The sequence below is a fragment of the Rhinatrema bivittatum genome, chromosome 9, assembly GCF_901001135.1.
Source record: "Rhinatrema bivittatum chromosome 9, aRhiBiv1.1, whole genome shotgun sequence".
Taxonomy (NCBI): Eukaryota; Metazoa; Chordata; class Amphibia; order Gymnophiona; family Rhinatrematidae; genus Rhinatrema; species Rhinatrema bivittatum.
Window position 1 is genome coordinate 102231814 of NC_042623.1, and position 7766 is coordinate 102239579.

General features: G+C 41.2%; 1 long non-coding RNA gene across 1 annotated transcript; it reads right to left on the bottom strand.

Annotated features, from left to right (window-relative positions):
• Positions 1-443: 443 nt before the first annotated feature.
• LOC115098979 lies at positions 444-7463 on the bottom strand. The gene is made up of 3 exons (XR_003858656.1): positions 7387-7463; positions 6588-6696; positions 444-612 (listed from the first exon to the last, which is right to left on the bottom strand). It is a non-coding gene; the product is annotated as an uncharacterized LOC115098979 (long non-coding RNA).
• Positions 7464-7766: the final 303 nt, after the last annotated feature.

The window sequence follows — 7766 nt, forward strand, 5'->3', positions numbered from 1 at the left end:
GCCAATACAGGTTACAAGTATCTGGCAAGTACCCAAACATTAAATAAATCCCATGCTACTAATGTCAGTCATAGCAGTGGCAGAGATACTCTGACAATAAGGGCTGGTCCCTACTGAGCCAATCAAGACAGGGAAGTACCTATACATTCAGCACCTGACACAGAGTAGACAGCTAGCTGAACTGTAAACCCCAGAAAGGAGAATAACTCCTCCTGGAGGAGTGTTGCCCTGGAATCCCAACAGTCAGGTCTGTACTTGATATAGATGCAATTTACAGGGAATCCACAAACTTGGAGTAAAGCAGGCAAAATAATACTCACACTCCACAGTTAACTACGGCCAGTGGAGGGGTAGGCCAAATAGCCTGCTGAGAAGACCTTAGGTTCCTGCAAGGAACATACTAAGACAAATCCACAAGATATACAGGAGTTGCTATATTCAAACATTTAAAATGATTGAAATAATCTTACATTTTGATTGAACATCCATAGACAGTTGGTGTAGCTCCCTCAAACTAGAGGTGGCATAATCATTGCTCTTAGCCCCTGTTAAGAGCCTGGCTGATGTACTCTGAAGACGGTATTGGCATTTTATCTGGCCAAGTGGCAGATCCTGGAAGAGAAAATTATACTAACCTGTTTAATTTGTAACCAGCAAATGAATGATCATAGCCAATTCTTTCTTATCTATAAATATATGTAACTAGAAGATTTGCCACAACTGACAGAACATATTGCAGACAACTTCTGAAATCTGTCTTTGCTTTCTGAGTCCAGCTGAACACTAAAGCTCCAAACCACCCCTTTGGGTATGAAATCCACCTTTACTCATATATAGAACTTCTGATTTGGTTGGATTCAGTTTAAGTCTGGTTCATTCAAATCATTCTGCTACTGTCGTTAGATAGTTTTCAAATTTCCATTGCCCAGCTTATGGTACCCATTTATGTGAGCAACAATTGCTATATTATCTGCAAATTAAAAAAAAAAACACATTAAACTCTTAGATAAAAAATGCCAGGCTAGTCAGAGATACCTTTGAAAGGAGTGGTAAAATCACTGAGCACTGCAGCTCTCCACAGGCTATGGATCAAACAACAGACTGACTCTCTCCCCAGCAAACCCACTGCAACCAATTCTCTAGGAAAGATATTAAGTATTTCAACATAATATCTGATATCCCCACCTCACTTAAAAAACAACATAAATGCTCATGATCTATAATATAAAGTGCAGTGAACAGGTCAAACATGGAATCTGTTCCCCTGGTCAAAAGGACACCTCTTGTGAGTACAATGAGAGCCATTTCAACATGGTATCTCTGTCAGAAAATGTATAGACAGTAAACAAGGAGACTCTTAGTCTTTGTAACGTATGAAAAATCTGCTGATACACCATCATCTCAACAATCTTATGAAGGAAAGAAAGATTGCTCACTGGGCAGTAATTACAAAAGGCTTGCATTAACCATAGTGACTATAAAAGGCAACAGCTCCAGCTCCTGCTACTTATTTACATAAGAAGGCAAAGGGTCTAAACAGCAAGTAGTTGCTATTATGGCACTGAGCAACTTCTCCACCTCTATTCCGGTCAATGACTTAAATTCTTCCAAGCCATTCTCAGAATCTGGAGGATTATATATGCTCTTCTATCCAAGATGGTGGAGTACAAAGAAGGAAGACAAAAAAATAGATATCCTGGATAATAAGAACTATTGCAGGTAGTCACACACTGTGGGGCAGATTTTATAAATCTGCTCACACGTGTACTTTTGTTCGCGCACCAGGCGCGAACAAGAGTAAGCGGGATTTTAATAGATACGCGCGTAGCCGCGCATATCCATTAAAATCCGGGGTCGGCGCGCGCAAGGCTGCCCAAAACCGGCAGCCTGTGCACGCCAAGCCATGCAGCCTGCCTCCGTTCCCTCCGAGGCCGCTCCGAAATCGGAGCGGCCTCGGAGGGAACTTTCCTTCCACCCCCCACACCTTCCCTTCCCTTCCCCTACCTAACCCACCCCCCGGCCCTATCTAAACCCCCCCCTACATTTGTCGGCAAAGTTACGCCTGCTGGAAGCAGGCTGAAGGTAAATGTTGCACAATTTGCTTGTGGAAAATAAAGTTTTATGTAAGAAGAGTCAGTGTGTTTCTGTCCTCTGGGATGTTACAGACTGCTTGTGTGTTTCACAGGGGCAAAGATTGGATATCGTCTGCATATATCTGGTACCTCGCACAGAGCCCAGCTAACAACTTACAGATAGGCAGAATAAAAATGTTAAAGAGCAAGATTGATATAACTGAGCCCTGGGGGACACCGGTATGTGAGGACTGTCATGATGAAGTAAAGAAACCAATGGCAATGTGCTGAACTCTCTCAGTCAGATAAGAGCGAAACCAATTTAACACCACTTCTGAAATACTACTCTCCCTCAGCCGATATAACAAAATTTCATGATTAACCATGTCAAATGCCATGGAGGTATCTAACAGCACAAGGGCAGAGACTTGGCCACAGTCAGATCTGCGGCTAAAGATGTCACAGCTGGAGAGCAGCAGGATCTCAGTACTTGCAAAATCCAAACTGAAAAGGATTTGGTACGTTATGGTTTTACAAGAAGTCTTTGATAGTTGGAGAAACAGATGATGAAGTGGACCTCAGATGGCAGGAAAATCACATAGTGCACCTTCCTTAGGGATAAATTGTCCAAATGTTATTTTATTCCAGAAAACAAAAATTATGCAGACGTGGTATCCTCAGTTTGGCTGTTTTGATTTTCAAAGCTCACAGCAAAATTCATCTGTGTAGTACTTTTTTATTCTTTTTCCAAGTGGTAATACTTGCAAATGCTGTATTCAGAAACGATCTTCCTTGAATGCATTATTATTTGCATGACATGCATGGTATAAGGACACATAATTGGCAGCAGTGCCTACTCCTTGTAGATTACAGTCTGGTCAAGACAGGTGGGGCGGAGGTGAGGCACCATGACGTGTGACTGGAAATGTGCAAGGTTTATAGCCATGGAAATTCAAGTAAACACTCCATAAGATTTATTAAAATGGGATACCTGAGCACCATTGTTTAATAAATCCCACAAAGTTTTACTAACTATAAAACATCTTTTACCACTCTTTTACTATGGCTTAGGGCCCTTAGGGGCCTATTTACTATGCACTATACCATATTAAATCCAGCTGTTTAAGCAGGTTAACGCACCAATGTTAATATGGAGGTTAGCAGTTATGTTAATGCAAAATGTGCTAAAATAAATAAAGCCTTTAGTACAGTGCTTCCCAAACATGTCCTGGAGGACCTCCTTTGAGTCAGGTTTTCAGGATATCTACAATGAATATGCATGAGGGAGATTTTCATACTCTGCCTCCAGTGCATGCAAATTTATCCCATACATGTTCATTGTGCATATCCTGAAAACCTGACTGCCTGATGTCCTCCAGGATAGGTTTAGAAATCTCCGCTTTAGTATATTGGTCATCACAACAGAAGTTTTGCATTTTTTAAAGCAGATGCATTATTGCTACTGGTAATTATGTCTGCATTACTGCTAACAGCTAATACAGGCCCTGATGAGGACTCTGACCAGTGTCTCCTCTCCCCAATTGTTGCTATGAAGGGGCTCTAATGCCCTAATTTCTTCTTATTGCCTCCTACCTCAGAGTGCAACCTTCAAGGGGGTCTCATGCCCCTTTCCCTCCTTCGGTTTCTTGACTCATGAATGCTGCCATCAAGTGACTCTGATGCCCCCATCTCTCTCTCAGCCCCTCCGCCTCCAAATGCATCCAAACAAGAGAATAAAATACACTGTTCTCCTTAATTGGCCTCCCCAGCTGTAAGTGCTACCATACAGGGGCTCGGATACCCCGATCTCCACGGGATCCCCACCCATTGTTTTAAACAGAGGATCCTAAGATCCTGATCGACCCACCTCCTGCGTCATCTCCTGCCCTCCCCTCTCATCTAGCCACTCATTCCAAGGTCTTCAAAATGAAAGTTGGTGGCAGAAGGGAGTGCTTCTCCCTCTTGTGCCACTGCTGACAAGATCTACAATGACACCAGATGACCTTACATTCTGCTTTTCCCCCTGCACAGACAGAGGTAACATATCTGCATTAAGCGTGGAAACAAACACATTTTGATGTCTGATGTACCAAAGGCCTTAAGCATTGTAGAAAATCAGGCTTTTAATGTAGTGTCCACCAGATCCGAAGCTGCTAATGACCATGTTAAGATTAATGTGTTAACCAGCATTAACAGCTTTTTTAATGCAAGTTATTATAAAAGGCCCCTAAATAAAAGAGATACAGAGCTGGAAAGCCCATTAATAAATGAGAAATAACACTTGATACATATTAAATCTTAGCAAAAAATTATATTCAAATACTGCATCCCAGAGGAGTTAGTCCAACTTTACTACAGATTCCACTGCAACTTAACCATTAATTAAAGTGTGAAGGGAAAGAAGAATGTGAAAGAGCATGCTGACCATATTCTATCTACAGGATTCACATTTGCTTGTAACTTACCTAAATTAGCAGAAATAAATTGTTCTAAATACATCCCCATCCTGGATTCACACCATTCACTCTGACTTTTTTCTCCCAGACTTTAGATGATAAAAAAATCCCCTGATTGACTAAAGTAGCTCTGTCTACAATGTTCATTTATTGGCTAGATTGTAAGCTCCATGGAGCAGGAACACTCTCTTCGATATGTCTGTAAAGTGCTGCATACATCTTGTAGCTCTAGTTAAATGTTTAGCAGTGATGATAGTATTAGAATTACATGAAGTAAAGTTTATTTTATAATATACTCTTCTGATTTGTCTAAATTCCAAACACTCAAAATGATTTTATCTGAATATAATGACTTAAACATTTTTCCAGATGTTAATTTAATACATTGTAGTAGCTAAGGAAGCAATATTTTGAACCAATAAGGTGCTTTTCATTTTCCTATGTAAACTCCACTGTTCATAATGTCTCAATATTTTGTCCAATGTTTGCCTCATGATATCTATGAAAAAATGTATTGCACAGCATATTTCTGTAAATTGATGTTATATGTACCCTAAATTTATTTTCTGCTGTAGGGCAATGTCATTGTGTTTTATGTTCTTCATTTTACGGATGAAAACACAAGTACACTGCAATGTGCTGTTCTTACAATTTAATATAACTCTTAGCAGTGTAATTTTGGAATGCTATGTTTAAAAAAAATTAATATGATTTCAATTTTTCCCCGAGTTGCAGAAGTGTGAAAATCTGTGCACGAGGATATTTGAGGTGACCAGTGACTTGCAGAAATTTCAGTTTTTTCAAAATTAGAATGGAAGAATACAGCTTATTTCAGCAGAGGTACACAACTAGGGGTTTATATGGCTTGTAAGTATTGTAAATGTACCTGTTTAATGTGGGCAGCCATGCTGGGTGTGGCACTGCAGTGCCGCTACACTGCTGATGGGGCATCAAAGTTTCTTAGAACGTTGCAATCTGAAGGATTTGTAAATCTTTCAAGATATTTGCAGAGCAAAGGAATGAATAGCACCATCTATTAACAATACTATGAAGCTAATATTAAGTATGATACATATAGTATTTAAAAATAAAGCACTAAGCAAGGATTATAACTGAGTAATTTTACTTAGTTATCTTAGGCCAGATTTTTAGCTGGCTTTAACCAGCTAGGATTTCTGCTGAATATGTCCTTGGCTTTTTAGCTCCTGGCCCACCTTCAACCTCAGGAAAGAACAGTACTAATTTAGGGACCTGTAATGGGAGAGTGGTTAAGGCCACTAGGGGGCTTTAATTCTCTTTGCAATTCCCTCATACACATCATCCCATGAATCTCAGCTGTAAATCAGTCTGCACCCTGAAGACACAGTGCTGCAGCATGATGATATGTTGTTCAACATCTTGCCTTACTGCCAGAATGGGGGTATTGATCCTGTAAGGTATTTTATATAGAATATCTCCTTCTTTGACTGAGGATGCCAGGATCAATGTGAACCTGCCTCTTAGGCAACAGGATTGGTTGGACAAGACTCAGGTGATACAAGTACTTAGCTATTCAAGGATGCCATGGAGAATCTGAGTTCAACAACAGCTATCCTGTGTGAAGTCATCCCCATAATCAATATTCTGGAGAAGTTATTGACAGGAATAAGAGGTGGAACAAGAGATGCTCATGATGCATACTCCTTGTAGCGAAACCTATAACATTGGCTCATACACCTTGGCCTTACCCAACTGGATCCTTACATGGCAGATAACTTGAGTGACCACAGTTGAAATGGTGAATCACCCTCTAAACTGGTACTATGGTATAATATAAGGAAAAAGTGGTGGCTAAGGTGCAAGAATGGAAGCACCAGAGGTAGAGGAGCATTGGAGATGCAGTGAAAGAAAGAACATGATCCCAATGAAGGACTGTCAGTATCAGAAGCATCCTGAAAGATACCACTTCCTCCCCCAACTTTATCTGCTATTGCCTCATGGCACCGCACAATGAGTTCCCCTGTCATAGGCCATGGTTTCAATGATTTGCAAAACATAAGTTTTGGCCTCATTGCCTTACTGTATTGTCAGTTGCCACTCTTGCTACCGCTGCCTGATTTGGTCAACACGCCCTGTATCTCTTCTGGGTCTGCACCTTGCTGGGTTGTTGCCAGTTGCCATTCTTGCTTCTGCAATAGCAAAACGAAAAAATAAACCAAAAGTGTAAGAATCAACAATAGTCAAAACAACTCATTTTCAAGTCCTGTGCTATATGAGGGTCATTATTTTATGTCTTACTCATTCCTATATTGCATAAAGTGAGATATTATATTGTTTTGATTCTTGCTTCTGCAGCACAGCCTGCTCCTCCTCCTCCTACCCTTCCTCTCTTCTGGTTCAGTTCCTTGTTGTATTGCTGAACCTCTATTGCTGCCTGGCCTGCTCCTCTTATTCTATCTCTTTCCTGGTTATGCTGAAGTATTTTGGCCCCACTAAAAAAAAGTATTTTAAAAAAGAAAAGAAAATACCTCTTCTCCCCTCCACCTCTCCGAATGCCTTGGGCTCCTGGAGTCTTGCTGTTTTTGCTGCCTACTTCCCAGACTGCACCTCATGACCTGGTTATCTTGGGGTGCTTTGACCCTCCCCCCCCCCCCCCCAAAAAAAAAAATTAAATTAAATTATAACTTTCTCCTCTCCTAACAATCATGCCCTGCCTCTCTTCTGGTTCAATTGTTGGGCCAATGTTACTACCTGTTCTGTCTTTACTTTCCTGCCTCTGTCTTGGGTCAGTGTCTTGCAGTATTGATGCTACTCCTCTTGTTGCCTCACATTTCAGTCTGTGCTTTGGCATGTAGAGTCCACTCCTTTTGTTCTCTTACCTTCACTCAATGTCTGAGTCTGTTGATGCCAATTTCCCAGGTCTAGATTTCTCAATAGGCCTGTGCCTAGGGTGGCAAACATCTGGGGGCAGCAGTCTGGATGAATAATTGCTTCCTTCAAGCTGTGCTGAATAATCTCACTCTAGGTGCAAGGAACAGGAGGGGAGAAGGTGAGCAAATGGAGATCATTTATTAGAGCTTAAGAGAATCTGAGTAGGAATCATTTGGGGGGGGGGGGGGATGGAAGGATCTGGGAGATGAGAGGGGATTCACTGGGAGGCATTTTTCTGTGTGTGAAAGAGAGGGGAATGGGGGAGAAGTGGGACACATTTGTGAATGTGTTTGAGAGGGAAGGGATTGGTGCCAGGTGTGTGTGTGTG